This window comes from Onychostruthus taczanowskii, unplaced genomic scaffold (genome assembly GCF_017590055.1).
Source record: "Onychostruthus taczanowskii isolate IOZ18803 unplaced genomic scaffold, ASM1759005v1 scaffold102, whole genome shotgun sequence".
Taxonomy (NCBI): domain Eukaryota; kingdom Metazoa; phylum Chordata; class Aves; order Passeriformes; family Passeridae; genus Onychostruthus; species Onychostruthus taczanowskii.
The window spans coordinates 769,215-791,583 of NW_024496748.1; positions in this window are offsets into that span (position 1 = coordinate 769,215).

Sequence of the window (22,369 nt, forward strand, 5' to 3'; positions counted from 1 at the left end):
TGGACTTTAGCTTGTCTTTTTCTTGGAACTGTTCAAACCTTCTCTGGACTGAAAAACTAGGAAAACATGAGGAGCTCATGCCTGTGGCTGTGGTGCCGGAGGGACTGATAAGAGACTGAGCGAGTCGAGCTGCACTCCACAACAAGGACTTTCTGAATTTTCCATCTCTTCAGAACAGCAAGAGGTTTTATTGTTTAATATTATTAATTTTTTATGTTTGTGAATACTTTGCTTGTTCGATAAACAGGTTTTTCCCAACGTTCTCCAAGGAAATCTTTCCCCAGACCACTATGGGGAGGGGCTTGAGTCTGCGTTCTGGAAGGACCCTTTTGGAGTTTTCTCCCAAATTTGTCCTAAACCAGGACAATAGTGAGAGAGGATTTTCAGATGTTTATTGAATGCTCTGGCTTATAAAATAGCTCGTTTTTTCCCAGTTTCTTCATTCCTAGAGCCTGCTGCTCAGCTGATGCTGAAGCAGACAAAGAAATATGTCTCTGCTAACTACAGGGGTTGATATTTGTACCATTATGTGACAATGGGACTTCAGTTGATGTGAGGGACTAGCTATGGAATAGGCCACCAACTGAAGATCAAAGTTCAAGAAGGAAAAGTCAAGGAAAATTAGTATTTTCACTTCTCCTCTCCTCTGCAATTTTACAATATCACCACATACTCAGCAGAAATTTCAGATGTCTGAAAATATCCGGAGACCTGTCCTGTAATTCTGGGTACAATGAGTACGTATAATTCTTATTGGATGTTTAACTTAGGTGGAGTGTTTGCACATGTGCAGAATAGTTGGTCATTAATGCCTTGAGAGGATGATTGAACTGACAGCTGCCTTTGGCCAGAATGCTGCAGAAAAATAATTTGACAAATTTTTGGAGAATCTCTCCTGGTGGAAATTTCAGAAAGTCCCTGTCAAAACTCACTGCTAGGCAGTACATGGGTGTTTCAGTGTTTGCCTCAATTACCAGCCTGGGTGGAAAATCTTCCCGTCCCAGAGATCCCCCTATGCAGCTAGTAACAACCAAAATTAACATTTCACCTGTATGGACAAGTGTTTGCTGGAGGCTGATTACTGTCTTTCTTTAGGGAGCATTTCAATCATTCAGATGCTTTACTGGCTTATTGTGGAAGCTTCAATTTTTTTGATGAAAAGTGTAATTTAGAATATATACTATTTATAATTAATTTATTTTATCTGAGCTAAACAAAGTACATTTGTAAATTTATGCATTTTAAGGTGTTTTATCTTTGTTATGCCTTCTCCAGAACCTTCAGTTACAAAATAATTAGAAAGAATAAAGAAAAAAAGAGACAGGATTAATTGCGTTTATACTTAAAAGGTGCCATTTCTTATTCTGAGATTTGACATTTATACATTTAAAAAAATCAATAGTTATGTAGAAAAACAGTAGCTTCTGTGCCAATTTTTACTTGAATGAATTGACATACATGCCAGAGGATAGGAAACTTTATGAACTCTTTTTTTATGCTGCAGGATGTGTCTTAAAAATTTTACAAAATTATGCCATCTGGTTGTCCATTTGCACATTATCAACCATAGAGTAAGGTGAAATAAATATAGTTTATTCAGCCTCACTAGATTAAAACTAAATCAAAAGCTCAATTTGTTTGATCTAGTATAGTAAGATATGTGTGTTGGGATTGATTAAAGTAAAAATACTGAGTGGCACAATCCTAGGGTATATTTCAACATCAAAGATGTTTCATTTAGTTCTTTGAACACAATATGAAGATAACAGATAAAACCATTCTGTAATGCTAAATCCTTGAGACCAAAAATGCCTGTAAATTATTTTACACACATAATAATTCCAGCACACTGGAGTGTCATGGTCTGACAGATTTAGGAATTTTTATTTGAAGTCATTAATAAAATAATGTCCATGATGCAAAAATTACTTTTCAGCATATTTTGTATTAGTACCATAGAATTTCAGCACCTATTACCCATAACTGAAAGAGTGTATTTGTTGGGAAAATTATAGATCAATTGCCCAGCAGATATTAATTTCTAAAATGCTACTGAAAGTGAAGCAGCTACAACATAACCATTGAAAATCTGATCCATGTCTATCTTTGACATACTAAATTGTTTTATTTCAAATGTCAAATTAATAATTCTGGAATACTTTCTTGATATGAGCAGTTTTGAGAAGTGGAACCTTCTGAATTAGTTAGGCTTTTGAAAACGTAATGAAGTGGTTCTCAAATTTATCTTTGGACAGGGTATACTACTTAGGATGGTACTCACCTTACAAATGCATAACCACCCAAAAGCTAGTATTGCAACTTGGCTAGATAAATTTAAAAAACATGCAAAAGAAACCCAGAAAATCCACACGCAAAATAAAAATGAGAATTATTGTTTTGGATGCCTTTGAAATTTTGACCTAAAATTTAATTTTTTTTGTTTCTTTTTCAGAGAGTCAAATGTATAAACTATGATTGTGAAAATATTATTTACCTCCTTTTACTTTTAGCACTTCAGGAGGTATATACCACTTGAATATCAAAGGTTAAGGGTCCAATTTCTCTTGTGTTTAATTTAAAGAGAGGAAAATAAATTCCTGAAACATCTTCTTTCATCCAGCTACGAAAAGAATTTCGATAGGTTGGACTCTAGGATATAATTCTGAAGAATCTTTGCTTTTTTTTTTTTGTTTCAACAAATTTGAAATATTGTGTAATCTGTTAAAGCCCTCTTTTCACAGAAAGTGGGGGAAAAAAGAGAATATTTCTCTGCATCACATCTTTGTGGAAAACTGAGAAGTGTGCAGGGCTAAATATGTGCTTAGCACCTAGTGCTTATTTCTCACATCTATTTTAGTCTTTATGTTGTGATAGTAACTATGACAGTTCTGTAGAAAACAGGAACTGGTGATTACTCACTTTACACTTGAAAAATCAAATAATTTTCCAGACTGCATGAATCACTACTTTTGATACATAAACAGTCCATCCTCCTGTGCAGCAAAAGAAGCCAGTGGGGAAAAAGTCTGGCCTGTCTAAACAGAGAACTTTGGCTGGAAAAGATTTTTTTTTTTTTTCCTTTGGAAGGACAGCTATCACCATGATGAATCTTCATCTTTTGTTTGATACAGAGGAAAGCACAGTGACAAAGGATGAGGAAAAGGCTGAGGTAATTAATTACTTTGACTCAGTCTTCAAGAGTAAGTTGCTGTCAGGGTTCCCAGCCCCCTGAGCCGTCTGTCATCCTAGAGAAAAAGGAAAAGGTGTGGAACAAAAGTCCCAGAATCCAAGGGAAAATGGTCAGCAAACTACAACACCAGTTAGACACACACAGTTTTATGAGACCAAATGGAAAATGCACATGAGTACTCAGAGAACTGGCAAAAAGTGCTCAGTGAACTGGTTTTCATAATTTATCAGAAGAAGTCCCAGTTGATTGGAGGCTGGAAAATATTACTCCCTTCTAGAAGAAGGGTTTGAGGGAAGTTTTGGGAAACTACAGGTCTTTAAGTTTCACCTTGGCTCAGGATAATGTTATGGAGCAGATCACCTGGAGTGCTATGACATGGCGTGCACAGGACAAACAGGAGTTCAGGCCCAGCCACTGTGGATTTATGAAAGGCATGTCCTGCTTGCACCCAGTTGGTAGATAATGTTGACCTGGACTTTAGTAAAGCTTTGGACAATATTTTTGCCTGAAGAAACTGAGTGCTAAAGGCTTCAATGGGTGTACACTTTGCTGGGTTAAACCTTGTCTGGATGACAAGGCCCAGAGAGTGGTGGTATCCCCAGGGCTCAGTGTTGGGCCCAGTTGTGTGTAATATCTTTAAAAATTAACTAAGCAAGGAGATCAAGAACACCCTCAGTGAGTTTGCGGTCGACACCACATTGGGCAGGAGTGTTGATCTGCTGGAAGGTATGAATGCTCTGCTGAACGATACTGGCAGGATAGATCTATGGACCAAGCCCAGATGTATGACATTAAACAAGGTGAAGTACCAGGTGAAGGACCTCCATTTGTGTCACAACCACCCCATGGAGCCCTACAGGCTAGGGACAGAGTAGCTGGAAAGTGGTCCAGAAGAAAAGGATCTGTGGATGTTGTTTGACAGCTGTTTGAACATATGCCAGCGTGTGCTCAGACAGCCAAGAAGGTCAATGGCATCCTGGCCTGTATCACCAATAGTGTTCCCAGCAGGACTGGGGCAGGAATTGTTTCCCTGTGCTTGTCACTAGTGAGGTACTGGAGGGTGTCCAGAGAACAGCAACAGAGCTGGAAAAGAATCTGAGAAGATCTGGAGCACAAGTCTGATTAGCAGCAGCTGAGGGAGCTGGAGGTGTTTAGCCTGAAAAAAAGGCTCTCTACCTGAAAGGGGACTGTAGGTGGTGCTAGGGTGGGGGGTGGGGGGTGCTTCTTTTCCTAAGTAGCAAGTGATAAAACAAAAGGAAATGGCCTCAAGTTATTCCAGGAGAGGTTTAGATTGAATATTAAGAAAAAATTTCTTCATGGAAAGGGTGGTTAGATGTTGGAATAGGCTTCCCAGGGGAGTGGTTGTGTTACCAGTCCCAGAGGTATTTAAAAGACACGTAGATGTGGAACTTAGTCAGGGACATGATTTAGTGGTAGACTTGGCAGTATTAGGTTAATGGTTGGGCTCGATAATCTTAAGGGTCTTTTCCAACCTGAATTATTATGTATTACTATGTGAATATTTTTGTATGCCACTGCTTTCTGAAAACTTCACTTAAGAAACAAAAGTCTAGAGAAATGTTCCAAGTTTTGGACAGAAAATATTTACTGAGTTTATTAGTGGTCTAGGACAGGGAAGTTTAAAGACAGATGCCTTTTGATTATAATAATTTCCATTTTTCTATTAAATGGTATGAATGTTAACCATTAGACATAACCACAATGTTTTAAAATATGAAAGTATTGAAATATAATTTTAGGGAGGCACCCTTAATAAATATGGGAAATGTGTTAATTATGTCTGGCAATGTCTATTGCAATGGTCTTGTCTCAGTTTATAAGGATTCCCTGCCAATAAGGACAAGAGAACCTAGTCTTACACCATTCCTGGGGGGTTTCAAGTTGGACATTAGGAGGAATTTCTTCACAGAAAGGGTGATTGGACATTGGACTGGACTGCCTATGGAGGTGGTGGAGTCACTAACCCTGGATGTATTTAAGGAAAGACTGGATGTGGCACTTAGTGCCGTGGTCCAGGTGACATGGTGGTGTCTGGTCACAGCTCAGACTCGATGACCTCAGAGGTTTTTTCCTCAACCTAATCGACTCTGTGATTCTGTGGGTACCCACCTAGCACTGAGCCAACACAGATAGCGTGTTTGTACTAACCCGACCTACAGTCTGATTTACAGGAAGTTTTTTGTCAAATCCTATTTTCAAATTAATCCTTGATCTTCATGGTGTTGTGTTATTTCACAAAGACAATATTGCTTTTGAATTTGTTGGTCTTAAGAGATCAAGCCTTTCTTCCCACACTCTCTCCTGTCCAAATGAAAATAAATTCAAGCAATACTGATTCTTTGTGTCAGTGGCTGAGGAAGAGAATGAAAAACCCACTTGCTGACACTTGAATTTATTTAAGACACAGAAGAAATATCCTTATATGCTATTAGTAGTAAATCTCTATAAGAATAATTCATCTGAACAGTTTCTCATGGAGAAGTATGCTTTTGCATTTTACAGAAGAGGTAATAAAATGATACATTTTTTGTTTTTTATGTCATCTCTCTGAACTTCTAAAATATTTTAATCTAAAATGAACCAACCAACTCTAAACAAACAAGTAAATAAAATTGTCCACAAGAGAAGAAAATGCTCAATGTTATTTTAAAATATATGTTTTTGCTTTTGCATTTCTCCATTTAACTTTAGTCTAGGCTTATGAAAAGAGCATCAATCCTGTTTTTGTGAGGTTGTCTTGCAGTGATATCTGTCAGACTCTGTCTTGCACTGGCTGTTCAACTACAGCCTGCTTGATGTATGTTATGGGAGTCAGTTCTGCTATCTGACATGAAATGAATTGTATTTTGGTGAATATGTTGCTTGGATGTTTTGTGTGACACAGCCTAGAAAGGGACAAAGAAAACACTAGTGCTTTACACATCAGTGTGTTGTGCTGTAACTACTTGTTAATGCTCTGTAAGAGTTGGTAGTTCTTGTTTCAAAGGAAAAGAGTTGATGGCTTTAATCTGAAAGACAAAGCAGTGCAGATGTTGAAGATAGCTGATAAAGACATCCTGGCTAATGCTGAACTGACCTTGAAAACTTTTCAGTTACCTGCACTGTCATAAGCTGGTGTTAAATAACTTGAAACTGTCCACCATAAGCCAAATCTTCCTCCATAAATTGGGCAGCAGCAGTCTTGTACATACAGATGTTGACAATGCTGTTGAAGGCCGTACTTCTTTCTGGCACCTGCTAGTTCTTACTCTGCCAACATCGGCAACTACTAGTGTTTGCTGCCATACTTTTTGTGAACTGCCCTTTAAAAGGGCTCTTCTCCTTCCTCACAACTTGAGATGATTACAGCTCCCAGTTAAATGATCTTCTGTGATACACCACATTAAAATCAGATGTGGGCGGGGGCTGCTCGTTTTTCTGCCTACCTCTCTCAGCTTGCCAGTGAGTATTTTCTGGGCTCTTCTAGCACTAAAGGGATGCAAGTCTTTCTGAAGTCTCAATGCCTTCAGCATCAATACAGAGGTTCTCTTTTTGACACTAATTCATGTAGAAAGAAAATATTAAGCCCACTGAGAAATGTCATGAGTAAGCTAACCCATTATAAATACAAAATTCCTATAACTGTAGAAAAAAATTTATAATTTTACAGAATTCTCCACAGCCTGAAGTATAAAATTTTGATTCCCATCAAAGGATATTCACTGGAAAAAGTTACTAATTTTATAAGAATTTATCTTAATATACTTAATATACTTTTATGTGTCTTTTTAGGACCATGAAGTTGATAAATGGGATAGACATTTTGAAGTGTTATATATTTGAATATTGTTCTGTTATGTACACATCATTTCCCTTTAACCACATGATTCTGAGCCAACACCAGAACAGTTAGGATCTCAACATGTGGTGGCAAAGGACAAATAAGTAAATAACTGAGGCTAAACCATTTTTTTTCTAAACGATGAGATATTTAAAAATTATAATCAGAAACAACCAGGAGCATATCTGGATAGGCAACTGCTCTTCTTGAACACCAAACTGAGTCATATCAGGTGTACTGTATAATACAGCAGATGTCTTGCTCCTTTCATGCAAATAGAGAAAGTGCTGTGGACTCTATTCTCTTTGGACTGGAATTCCCAACATGATCTATTGCTAAATAGCTTTATATTAGCTAAGTGAGTTCCATATACATAATATATTGTTTATATCAAGATCAATATCCAAGAAAGACAAATAGCTTCTTCAAAGGTTAAACAAAACAAGAAAAAAAGTACAAAAGTCGATTTGTAAATTAATAAGAAAATTAAAGAAAAAGAAAGATGAAAACAAAAGCAAAAGACTGTGACTGCTAAAATTTGGACATTGTGTCTGTGTAACATCATAAATGTTAAGCAGAAATTATGCATCTTTAAGTAAAAAAAAATTGCCATGACAGTAAAAAGCAGACTTCCATGCATATGTAATAGGAAGCTGCCTTTCATTAAGAACTGTAATAAACAAGTATGACAATGATCCACACCATAGGCATCATATAAATGTTTGTCTCATAACATTCCTCATTAGCAAAGAATTTTCATTCACAATTAAAAAGTATAAGAAGGCTTATTAGTCCTGAATTTACTATCATTCTACTGTTTCAGTACCAGAGTTGATAAAGCAGTCTAATATAAAAAAGACAAAGAAAGCTGTCAAAGGAATATTTTTCCCTTTTACCAGACGGTGCATGCCTTGCATGTTTAGTGATTTGAATTTAAATAAAGAGAAAAGCATTCTAAAACATATTTGATTTAATATTAATACAGTATGTTTTACCAGATTATTTATTTGATGTACTTAGTAATTTATTTAATCCAGTATCTCATATGAAATACATGACATGGCTACTGTGACAGACAAAAGGCAAAATTTTAATTCTGCAGCTTCTTTGCTCTTCTGAATTTTCTGAATAAAGATGTATTTTATTGGGGTATTGAGTATTAATTCCAGTTTGAACAATTTCAGATCCAGTATTATGTGTATTAAGAAAAAGCAAACCTATCTCAAGAGTGAAGAGAAAAAAGAGAACATAGCAGTCTTATAAATGTGCTTGCGTGCAAACCACTTGGCTTCAATATGCTACTCTTGATAAGTGATATTTTTAATTAGGAACATTTCAACAGCTGCTTGTATTCATGAAAATATCAGTAATTTTTAAAGTGCTTTGAATTTATATTCACGTTCTCTTATTGCTCATTAGTTAAAAATAATGTCATGAAGCTGAGGAACAAAAACATTAACATGCATCCATTCACATGTGCTGAATTGGCAAAGATACTTGTAATTTACCTGTGGTCTGAAAATTGTCACCTCAGCTGTTTGAAGTATAACTAATACATAAATGATCCATTTGTAGACATCAGAAATTATGTCAAAAGACAGATGAAAAGTTCTGGCTGCTTTTCAGTAAGGCTTTATCAGTATATCCTGGTTCTTTGGTGCACTACTTTAAGAAAAGTTGCATGGAATGACACATTTTGAAAGAACTTGTACTGTTTAAATTATATTTCTTTCTGAATAACAAAAATTTGCATAACAGAATTTTTTTAAATTTGAGATAGAAAGATGTTGGTCTAGAAAAATTAATTTAGAGCATGAAAAACTTTCAAGGTAGTAGGAACGGGACTGTAAAGAAATTCTAACTGAGATTAGAAAGTTCGGTTTTGATAAACCACATTTTCCTCTAATAAGGTAGTAAAAATAGAGCATTTGCTGACTTCTTTTTAAAATGAGTTTTACTTCAGCCTTTGTGTATTGGCCTGAAATATGGTAACAATAACTTCATGTGTAATTGAGAAAATTGCATCTCAGAATTTTTCAATCACAATTTCTCCATCAGAACAACAGCACAGTAGTTCAAATATACAGCGTCAAATCCTCTCTCCATATACCTCTAAAAAGAATTGGAATTAAGCGGAATGCAAGCCGTCAGATCAATAAACTCATTCCACATCCACAATTGGATACAAGACATTTACTGTATTTTACCTGTGGAACCAGCACATTCAAACTCTAGAATATTTCTGAATTTATTTTTTCTTTCAACTTGTTACCACTAAAAGAGAGGTACCTGAAAAACCTAAGTTTCAGTCTCCATTGATCAGGGCTTAAGGATGGAGCACACTCCTAAGAGTGGTTTTGTGGAGGAGCTGTGTTTATGCCATCATATTAATATCTATGTACGTTATACCTAGTTGATAGACTAAGTATCTAATAACAAACACAAAGAAGCAAGATTCAAATCCCTCACCTATATTCTATAAAACAAAAGCTGAATGAGATTTTACTCATCATTTATAAGTCAGAGAACTTTTATTAACCTTCTAATAGGTTCAAATAGTAAACAATTTACATAGAAGTCAGGATCTCTCCGGCTGAAGTTGTGTCAAATGATTTTTTTTTTTTTTTAAGGGTAAAATCTAGTGCCAAAAGGGGCTCTGAATCTCTGTAATGCTGCTTAGGAAGCTTTCCTAGAAATGGCAAGTCTTGGCTGACAGTCATTCTTTTAATTCTGACACATATTACACTTCTGTAATTACTAGACCAAATCCTCTCAGGGGAGAAAAGGAACTGAGTCAGATTTTCCTAATAGCTGAGTGAGCGATTAAATCACTGTACAGAAGAGGGGAAGGGAAATCACAAATGTACCATTGTCTTCTTTCTGCACTTGCTTGCAGGAATATTTAAATACTGACACTTTTTAGGCATGAGGTAATTCTTTGGCTACTCAATGAAACACTGTTCTGGAGGGCGACCATGGAAACCTGAGAAAATTTGGTGATAAAAATGAAATATATGAAATCAAGCATTCTTTCTCGATGGTTGTTGGACAAAGCCTTTTTTATATCCTACTTTGGGGCACAAGTAACTGAAATGTTATAAAAATCCTACTTAAGCTTCTCTGTTCATTTTCACCATTAGACCTTTTTAAAGAAAGTGATGCAATCAGGCAACAGCATCTTATGGTTCATTTATATATAACTGTAGAAATAATTCTTTAAAACCACTTAGAAAAGGCAGGAAAGCCTCACATATAACAGCTTTTGGAAAATGTTGCTTTCTACAGGCCAGTGGGTTAGCCCGCCAGCTTGCAGTTTCCATCTCATTTAGTGTTATATATTCTTCATGTAACCCTTAATCACAGGCAAATCCACCCAGGCACAGAAACTATGTGATACTGAAAAAGAATAACATATCCTGCTTAACTGTATACAAAATCTCCAGAAGATACGCTTAAAAACATCAGACTTTTTAATAACAATTTTCAAGATTTCAGAAAACTAATGAATGCTTTGAGTGTTTGAGCAACGCCTGGCTGACAATTAATGTTACTGAGCTTCCACTTAGGAAGTGAATGATAGTTTTATTTACTGTTATTTCTTGCAATAAAGGAACTGAAATCTCTCCATTATTTGGGGCAGTAAGAACATATACACAACAACATTGTATAGCAATACACATATCTTCTCCTTATGCTTTATTAAAAAAAACCTGACAATCCATTTTTCCTCCTTTCAACTAAAAGAGACTTTCTGCATTCAATAATCTCTTCACTAAACATTTGCAAATTGGATGTTCCTGTGGACTAGTATCAATGAAATAATCCATTTTACTGTGTAATTGTATTTGATAGGTTATGCTTCACACAGATTTTTCTGTCCTTTAAGTAGTGATTTATACTGTAGAGTTGTTTTTTCTGAAATCAATGACTGAATATGTAAAAAAAAAAATGACAAAATAATACTTAGCACCAGTAAAGCTTGAAAAACCTACCAGATAATGACTAATATATTTATTTCTATGTCAATGCTTGTCTGGAATTAATACATTAAAAATTAAACTTTTTAATAATAGATATATCAATTTGAAAATAAATGCATTCTGTGTGCTTACTGCTCCTGAGAAAAAGACACTCTTCATTTCTTTCTTTGTATTTTAAGTGCTGCACACTTCTGATGTGGTCTAAGAATTATTTTTTCTCTACTGAGAGACAGAGACTCCAGCCTCTAGCTGTATAAACTTTTACATTAGCAATGTTAATATCCTGCTACCAAAGCAACTAAGAGAGGATATGCTTTCATTGACATTTCCCTTTGAAGTGAAATCCTAAAGCTTTAATTTTTATTAATGCAAATCCCTGCTAAAAAATACCTTATCTGTGGTCACATATGAGGCACTATAAGATCTAAAGACATCTTTGCTTTCAGACCTCAGTATTAAACAGCTTCTTCCTGCAATCACACCACCTTAGGCTCTGATAATGTTGGCTTTTATAATACAGAATAGGCAGGAACTAACTGCTACTTGAAAAGAAGACTTCCAAATAAAATCCTAGACTTCTGGAAGCTGGTGAAAGAATGATGGAGTGCTTTACAGAATAAAAACCTGCAAAGCACTTAAATTCCAGGAAAAGCTCATAAAACCAAAATTTTATGATGGCTGGGATACTGCAAGGTTGACAGGAGAAGATAAGGAAATGGTGGTTTCCCAATGAATACATTACTTGCAAATTCATAATTACATGTCAGAAAGTTGTGATGTGTCCTGGCTATTTTTTACTGCTTTAAAATAAAATAAATCCTTATGATTTGCATATGGTTAAAATAAAAGCAGAGGTCAAAGACCAACAGCTAAATCAACATTATGTAAAGACACAATGCAGTTGTCAAAAGTTGTATTTTGTAGAATAGGGTACAGACACGCTTCCTACAATATACTGTCTGCAATTCTATTTTGTCAGACACAAAAGTTTGCAATTGTTCAAGGCAGCTTATCAACATTTTGCAACAGCCTCTGAGCTGCTCCCTAATGAGAACTGCTGTTATTACACTGTTTCTCCACATTTGCCAGTCTAACCTACTAAGCATTCTACCTCTCTGTGACTTTACAAATATTTTAAAATAAGAAATATCATATACATGCCAAACAATAGAGGCAGATTGAATTTTGGACTCTGGAAATTACGTTTTCTTCCAACTTTATTACATCAGCTGAATTCTGCAATGACCTCTCAGCTGATGTAGACCAGATTAACCCACTGAAGTCTGATCACCCTGAAGGGTGATTGCACACAGCAACCCACCATGTACTTTTCAGTCAGCTTGGAATATGGAGAGACCAAACATTTCCTGATATAAAGAACAAAATTGATAAGCCAGTATCTCTCCTTCCAGATGAAGAGTTTCCTCTAGCATGATTATTATCAGCTCAGTACTGGAAGAAAATAAAACTATCACTCTCTCAATGGGAAGTTCAGTAACATAATGGCCACTGAACCTTTTTTCAAAGGATCAGACATATTTAGGCTGTCTGAGAGGGCTGGGTCTCTGACAGTAAACACTGTTTTATGGTCAGCTGTTAGACACATATATGTGTTTGGTGTTTTACCGAGCTACACAGTTATTCTACATGAAGAAAAGAGAGCAACACACTTTTTATTCTCTCAAGTGAGTTTAGAAGGACATTTCCCAGTAACTTATAGTTTTGCCACAGATGTTGCAGCTTTTTCTTCCTCTGTGATATACACCTTTATGCAGTATTTCACAAATGAGAGCTCTGACAGAAACAAGCTATTTTGAGGTACTTGCTCATGATCTAGTGAGTAGAAACACACTGATCAATAGTTCTTTTGTAGAATGTACAGTGTATGCTAAAGTTGTCCTTGAAAGAATTGTAATATATTAATAATTTTGACAATAACAAAAATCCTCAAGTGACACAGCACATACTATTTCATATATTACTGTTGGGTTTTTTTCCTTTTTTTTTTTAATGTATTAGTGGAACATGCACCTTAAACAGTATTGACTTGATTTTTTTTTCTTCGTAAAGTATGAAGAACTTTTATTTTAGTTAGTGTTGGATCAGGAATAATTGATCAAATTCTCTTTTTGTTTTCAAGAAGAAAAATAAAAGCCAATTTAATTTACCTTATGAGTTAACAGAGATGTAAAATTCAACAACAGAAAAAAAGAACAAACCAAAAACACAATCCAAAAGAAAAAAAAACCCAAAACATACCACTACTAGAAGCCACAAGTGCCCAACCATGCCTATAAGTGAAGAGATTCACACACTTGAATTGATCACTGACTTGGGTAGTTCTGCCTTGGCATATTTTCCCAGTCTTTTGTGAAACTAACTTTCTGTAGTTCCAGCTTCAGAAATATGCTGTAATGATCCTATTTACAAATTAGTCTGCCTCCTCTAAAAACAGAAAGGGTGATTAACAAGAATAGTACCCCGCATTTCTTCCTAAATTAAAAAAAACAAAACTCTCACACACTTGAAAGATTTAGTAAAATTCATTCAAAAGAAAGATATCAATGTCACACAAGATTTATAATAAACACATTGAACAGAAAATACTTTGTATCCTTGTTTTAACAGCTATTTATGCTGCAGCACTTATCTTGCCACTTCAATTCCTGTCTTGCTAACATGTTGCCTAGTTCTGAGTGCACAGATGTATAGCTGTTCCTTGAAGACCTGTGTCGCTACAAACGTTTTCAAATATGGTTTTGGGAGAGGGATTTGACCTTAACACACTTTGCCAATATCATCCATAGTTCAGAGGCTGCAGCTGAAGACTAGTTAACCTTCCAGTAACACATGCTGTTCTCACTTCTGGCAATATGTTACAGCCCTGCTTGGTGAACAGTAAATTTTAGAAGAAAGTCCTATTCAAGAACTGGATATATTTAGCATGCTACTGGGAGCTCTGTCCAAGTGATACATTGAGTCATTGGAACAAGCATTACAGAAGCTGATTTAGTGGTAAATATAAGTTAACAGTGCAAATACTCCCCAGAAAGACAGAGAGTTACTTTATACATTTTTTTCCTAAGATTACTTTGCAACCCCAGTTTGTAGTTCACAGGTCTAAGTGTCTTTGCATAACATATATGTTATGTATGTCAAAAACTTTATCCAGGAAAATACTTGCCGAATTGACTGCAGTATCTGCAGTGATATCATTCTATTCACTGATAAAGTGCCATTCTCATATATGCAGAAAAGCTCTAGGAGAGCAGGTACTTTGTTAAAGTCAACTTCATTAAAAAATATGCATTCCTGACATGTGAACTTTGAAATGTGAAAGATATTAACTGTTGTATTATTATTAATTAATATAGTGGGGGTGTTGATTGATGAGAAGCTCAACACAAGACAGCAACATGAACTTGCTGAAAGGCAACCGTATTTGTCCTGCGCTGCATCCAAAGCAGTGTGGGCAGCAGGGTGAGGGAGGGGATTCTGCCCCTCTGCTCCACTCTGGTGAGACCCCACCTGCAGTGCTGCATCCAGCTCTGGGGTTCCCAGCACAAAAAAGATTTGTTGGAGCAAGTCCTCCTGAGAGGGGCCATGAAGATGATCAGAAGGCTGGAGCACCTCTCCTATGAAGATAGATTGAGAGACTTGGTCTTGCTCAGCAGGGAGAAGGGAAAGTCCAGGGAGAATTTACAGTAGCCTTCCTATCTAAAGGGAAATGTACAAGAAAGCTGAAGGGGGATTTTTCACAAGGGTATGTAACGATGGGCAAGGGATGATAGTTTAAATTGAAAGAGAATATATTTAGATATTAGGAAGAAATTTACTGTATAAGTCTGATGAGGCGCTGGAACAGGTTGGTCAGAGAAGCTGTGGTTGCCTCAGGCCAGTCTCGGTGGGTCTTTGAGCAAGCTGGCCTAGTGGAAGGTGCCTCTGCCCATGGCAGGGGAGTTGAAACAAGATGATCTTTAAGGTCTGATTGAACCCAAACCATTCTATGATGACCTAACACAACAAGTTAAATATCAGGTGTGCTGTTCAATTTACCTAACCAAAACAGAAACTTTCAAAAATATCTTTGCATGCCAGTCTGCTTCATGTTGTTATTTAATGTTAATATCTTATAAAATATTACTGATGGGCTGTAAGTGTGCATTTTCTACATAAATGGCAATTTTGCCATTTAGACATTTACAATATTATTACTTCTCCATTCTTTGAAATTTGGAAATTTGTGTGTGTGTGATACACAATTTGTCCTTATATAGGAGGAAGACATGATTGAATATCCATGCCCAATGTCCAAGAAAAAATAAATTGAAATACAACTTTAATGACTTGATCTTTTGGAATAAAAAAAAATATTTCTTATCCTCTTTTATAGACAAATAAGGTGGGTTCCTGTGGGGTTTTTTAAAATGTTTTTTTTTCAGCTTTAGTGTAATCAACAAAAAAACAAACAAATTCAAATGAATACAGACATTAATTATCGAATTTACATTAATTGCTCTCAGCAAACAAAGATAATTTTGATCATATTTATGCTGAACACTTATGAAGAAACCTAAGAGATTGACAGGAAAGACAGAAGGCCAGAATGTAATCTATGATTTTTATAGCCTGGATTATTTTGCTGCCACAAAGAAGAACAGATATATGTCTTCACTTGTGTTTGAGTATGCAAAATTTACCTGTATAGATTAGGAAATTAGGACTACAGAATTCACTTTTTTTTTACCCCTTTATGGTTTTGTGCTTGATGGTATTGTGGAATTCTAAGCAGAAATTAAAAAATAAAATCAAAGTTCATTGAAAAGTCTACATTACTTCTATCTTATTATTTCTGTTCCTTAAGCATAAGCAAGAAAAAGTTTGAGTAGTTTCTGTTTAATTTTCTATAGAATTAGCTTGGGTTTTTTTTAAGACTTTTTCTCTTGATTATATATCAGACATTGCTTGTGAACAGAAAATCAGTTCAAATTGCTACGTTAGTTTCCCTCCATTCTTACTAAGTATTTTGACTATTCAAACTCAGCTTCCTGAAAGACTGAGAAAACAAATCTGAGTAATTACAAAGTCATGTAAATTTTTTCAGGTAAGCTTTGGCTAGTGAAGCAAACACCGTGACTAATCAACCACCATCAAAACAGATTGCCTTTACAGTGGTAGTATTTTCTTACCATCATTGTCTTACAATGTATGCGTTTAGGTTTTTTTGATGTGTGTTCCAAGCATTTTCTGTTAGTTTTCTAAACTCATTTTTAGTGTAGACAATATTCCTTTAGCTATTAAATCCAGTTTTAGGGTCAATTTTGAAATTTTACTTGGAGACCTTGCTTATTTTCACCAGGCCAACTTTGTAGTTTAATCATTGTTAACATACGTTAAAAAAAAAATTAAGAGGTTCATGAAGAAATAAAGTTTACAGCTAAGATAATTTACAAAATGTTTGCCAAAGACTAAAAAAACAAAACAAATGAAAAATTAGCGCTGAATGAAGTCAAAATTTTGGATCAAATTAATAATTTTGTGGAAGTTGAAAGAACTAGAATGCTTTGACATTTAATCACTGCTTTCCTAATTAAATTTAAATCTGGAAGAGGAATCCAGATTCCTCTCTTCTCAGGCAAATGTCCAACAAACCAGACTACTCTGATGTAGTTTTCCTCTCATTTAATAGTATATCGGTTACATTAAGCTGCTTAGAATGTGCTTTTATTCAACTAAATTTTCATTCCTTGGTAAAGATTTTTTTCTATAAAGCACCATCCATCTCACTCAAAGTACTTCTTCGCATATCATGGAATTGTATCCATTTGATGGCTTCAGCTTTCTTTTCATCTTACCTGGTCCAAGAGCCAAATCATCAAAACTAAAGGCTTATTTTCTTGCATTCCTGAGAATTTTCCTGAATTGGTTTGCATCTGATATTTTTTCCCTGTTGGTTCCATGTTCACATTATCTCTCCAGGTCTTACATTTTCTAATGCTGTATAATCACAAAACTCCCCATGTTTCTCTTTGAAATTTTGATTTATGTCTTCTTATGAAGTGTGCTATGAAGTTTTGTTTTGTTCTGCTTTGCTCGCAAACTCTAACATTTTAGTGTCATGGAAGAATAATGATGGTTGTAACAAATCTATGTTTGAACCCTTGTAAAATGTCAATTGTTTAGTCAACTGAATTTTTTTGGTTTTTATTGATTTGTCATCAATAATACATGCTAAAACTCATTCCAAAGGTTTCACTTTAACTCATCATGACTCTTAGAACTTAATGCTGCACAAAATACAGTAACTAGTATTCTCATCATATTTTATCTTATATGTCAGTGTTAAAAATGATCTTTCAAAATTAAAAGTTCTATGAGGTTTAAAAAAATATGTTGTTATCAATGTAATTAGAATTTAAAGAACTTTTAACATATTATTAATGACTAATATTGCATAGAAGCAAACATTGCAACCAAGCATTTACTTTTCCTTTTTTGGATCAGTCAACAGAGTTTTGTTTGCATCGTGGAATTATGTGTGATTCTGTGATGCTCTGGTATGTATGGGTATACACAGGAAGACTGATGTTAAGCTTAAGTCACACTTCTTAGCACATCACTAAGGCTGGATATGATTGAAAGCAGTGAGAGTGTAAACAAGACAAGAATACTTTGGATAGCCAGTCTTTAATTCCCACTCAGGTGAGAACTTAGATGCAAATCTTTTAAGCAGGCCAGGAAGGTCACTAGTTTCTTTGGTATTTGTCTTAGTTTCATTGATATTAATAAATCCTAAAGGTGTTGTATATCAGCTCCAAACCTCCCTTGATGTTTGGTCCCATTGATTCCAGAGGAGGGCTCAAATCTTTGGGAAGCTAGAAACTTGCACTTTATTGGTAGGATGCTAAAGATAAATGCTCTTTCATTGATTGAGATTAATCATACAGAAGATCTATGGATTTTTCTATCTTTTGTGATTATACATAACACTTTGAGATGACCTTAAAACTAGGAGAATCCTACTGCAATCACCTATACTTACCACTAGCATTTAAACCAACAAAAAACACTTCACAAGGCTTAAAATATGTGGATTTCCTTTCAGAGGTGCAATGGGACTAATGAAATACTTTTGTGATTTACATTGTACTTAAACTCTATCCTCACTACCATATGCAAATCTACTTTAGAACACATATTCCAGTTGAATATTTAAGGGATTTTGAAAATTCATCCCTGTGGGGAAGAAAGTTACAGCCAGAACTAGACCTGGGTACACATATTTAATAAATGCAGGCAAATCCACCATGTGTAGTTCTTTCAAACAAATACTGATTTTATAAATTTGTGTACATGCAATGTTTAGTTCATGTTGATAAGTCAATCAAATAAAAATGAATCTCAAAACTGAATTGGCTCAATTCAATATAGCAGAAAAAAATCTTGTTTTCTTGTTTAGCATGTCACTGTATTGAGGTATTTTTAATTAAAATGTGACAACCAAACTATTTCATATTTCATCAAACCATTTCAACATTAAAAGACAAATGGTATAAATGTTTAGTGCATTTTGTTTTCATACACTCTAAAATGATTTTTAAATAATTCCTTTCCTGAGATATGTTAACTGCTAACAAATCAGAAAGCCAATTTCTTGCCCAGTTCTCAGTTTAAAGGTATGACTTGTCCCCAGTCTGAATGAAGGCCGTAAACAAACAATGACCTCTGGCAGGCAGCAACTGTAGTCTATAAAAACATTTCAGTGTTAGATGAAATAAAATAATATAGTTATGTATCACTTTTTGATTAATTTTTTTTCATATTTAATTTCTGACAAACCAAAAGAAGCATTCTAAAAGATTTTCTTGTTGGAATCAGAAGCTGGAGAGCAAAAGACCTGCATAGGGTTAAAATGAGTAAAATTAATAATGGAAAATGACAATCTATTTCCACAAATCCAGTGAAAATAATAATGCTATTATATGGGCAAAAGATAATTTTAGACTACAGCATGAATATTTGAGTAAAAATGACTGGACATTACTGTCCACAGTTTCACAGCTGGTGATTTATTTTCATACATGAATTTGTTATTTTATTACATGCATTTATAGAATCTGACTTGTCTATCACAGCCCAGAATATACACAGAAGTATTTTTCGGCAGACTTTTTTACATTAAAACCAAAGAACAATATCGTGACCATAAAGTTTTGGGTAGGGCAGACAATTCTTCCCTGGCTGATTCTATGTGATGATAATTTCCATATAAAAGCAAAGAGATTGTTATTATCTAAATTACCATTTTGTATCTATTCAATTGCTTCCACAGCCTTGAAAAGTAGAAGGATGTACTCAGTTTAGCACCTTTTAAACATTAAATTCATCAGCTGTGATAAGAGCATGACTCAAGATTTGCCGCAGACCACTGAAGCATTTAACAGGTATTCCACTAACCTTTCTGCTCCATCTGAATCTGAACAGCCTTCTCACCGTGCAATCAATGAAATGAGCCTGCCCATCCCTAATGACTGCTGCAGGGATACAAAGTTCTGACTCCTGAAATACTACAAACGATGTCAAGTTTTACCAGATATCTTTGAAGACACTTGTCGTATGCCATCATCTGAGGTTTCTAGTTTCTACCTGGGAAATTCTCTGCTGCAAAAAAGTGCAGAGAATGAAAGCTAAGTAATTAAATTATCATTAAAATCATGCACTAAATAGATCAGTGATGAACTTCAACATTTTTATTATTTTAAAAAAGGGAATCTAAAAGGGTTGTAGAAAAATTTTTGAAACTTTTAGATAGGAATTCATTTTGCCATCCCATTGATAGCAAGCTCAAAATATTTATAATTAAAAAGTCATTAAATTTTTATTCTGTACATAAGAAAGTAATTTTTATTCAGTTATACTACCTTCTCTTCATTTATATAAGACTTTTCCATAAACTTAGTTATTCAGGCCTCCTTGAGGTAGATGATATAATTTTGCAGGGTTCAAAGGAAGAAAACTTGGTCCTTTTATGATGCAAAACAAGAATGAAGTAGAAGAATCAAGAATATGCTTTCATATAATTTGATAAAGTACTAGAGATGAAAGAGTAAACACCACTTTTAAAGTGGTTAAAGATGATTGCACCTACAACAGGCTTCACAATCAGTAGGATCATGCAGAGCAAGTTCTAAACTGAGAGTAGGTTTGGTTCAGATATTACAAAGAAAATTTTACTGTGAGGGTGGGTGAGGCACAGGAAGAGACCACCCAGACAGGTTGTTGCTGGTTCATCCCTGGAAATGTTCAAGGTTATTTTGGACAGGGCTTTGGGCAACCTGGTCAAACCTGGTCATGGAAGGTGTCCCTGCCTGTGCCAGGGAGATTGAATGAGTTGATCTTTAAAGTCCTTTTTAACCCAAACCATTGTATGATTCTATGATTTAACACTGAGATTGACATTTTGTACTGATTAATCCATACCAGACTGGGTGATAGATGTCATATTGAAAGATATGCAGTAACAGCAGTGCAACACATTTTGTATAAACTTTATTCCTTAGATAACAAAGAGGATAATTTAGTACAGAAAAACTGAGCTATATCTTTCCAGCAATTTTTAATTTATTTTATATCTCAAAAAAGTCCAGGATTCCTAAAATTTGGCATGTTTATTTTTACATCTTTAAAAATTGTTCTATTGACATTTTGCAATAGAAACAAAGTTACAAGGTGCAGTAAAACTCACAAACATTAAAGCATCAATACAAACAAAAAAGATAAAGAAAAACAATAATGAATACCTGATGTTAAACCATTACATAACTTTTGTCAATTTTTCAAGAGTGCCTAAATTAATTTTCAAGTTTAAAACAAAGTCAGAAACCTTATTTCTCAATGATTAATTACTTTTAAAATTGGAGTTCACATCAATGATGAATTATTGAACATGATCTAGAAATTAATCACAATATCTTAGCATTCAAGAGAATCAGCAGATCACTTAGCCCAGTTGTTTTCACACAGCTTGATGTCAGAATTACTGAGGTGAATTGTTTCTGCATGTGTTTTTTAGGTTTTTAAAGCATTAGACCATTTTTCACTGTCTCCATCACATGTTTGTTTCTGACCATTGTTACCTTACGCAGTGGTCCCACAGGATCTGTGACCTAGTTCACAGCTTGAAAGAACCCAAACAAACACAGGCAACTCCTCAAAATTGGGACGGTTCTTATCTAGAGTATCACACAAAACATCTGCACCACTAGACTTATGCATGCACAGAGAACAGAGATTTATAAGCTGTGAGACCTAACTCATCATCCATGAGTGTAAGTTGTGCTCAGGGCCTTCAACAGAAGGTCACTTGTGACATTTATTTGCGGTTCCCAGCTCTGTCCCACTTCTGTCTGTAGAAGCAGCAGCCACAGGTCAGCTCTGTGACCCAAAACAAAGATAAATTAATGTCTCTGAGAGTTTGGCACACATGAGCCAAAATTTCCAAAAGTGAAATGTTTTATGCAGTTCTTCATTTTTACTTTGAGTATATACCATACTTTTAAAAAACAGTAAAAAAAAATGAAGCTGTCATATTATGAATGTTCTTGTTTTGTTTTGCTTCCTGGTACTCACTGTGCAAGTCAGTAAGTTAACAAATGCCATCCTGATGTGTTCTGATACACCACTGTGGTATTTTTAGTGATGTAACTTCTTAGCTTGGCTGTCTTTGCAAACTCCCATCTATATATGTGCTAAGTACTGTTCACTCTTGTGCCTTTTCTGAAATTCAAAACATAAGAAAGGATTTTATCATATTTTCTAAATAAATTATTTGGTATGGGGAAGAAAATGACAAAACAATAAGAAGTTGCTATCAAGTCTAAAAAGTGAGCCAGTGGCCATGTGTTTGTGCAAATATGACCAGGTTTGAGAAGGTGGATTTTTATTATAAGGATTAATTATTACATGGATATTTTGGAAGGGGAGAGAATAGACTTTATACTTTCCAAATGAGAGCAGCTCTAGCAGAGGTTGTGGCATTGCATGAACTAAGCTCTGTGCAAACCGAAGCATCTCAGTGCAGACCTAACAGCAAGTCAAGCATAAATTCATCCTGTCCACTATCCACTGCTCCAATAAATTCATCTTGTGTTTTAATACAGTGTGCATTTTCTATTTCCTCAGTATAGCTGAAAGATTTTTTTTCTGTACATTTTCTCTACATGCCAATTCATTGAACACTTATGGGTTCACAAATTAATATTGCCTTTTCTTTTTCATTCTTTTTACAATTTCTCTTTAATTCCTGGTTTTAATTTTGCTTTTGATTTCCTAAAAGAACTGTTTGTTCAAAAACTTTTG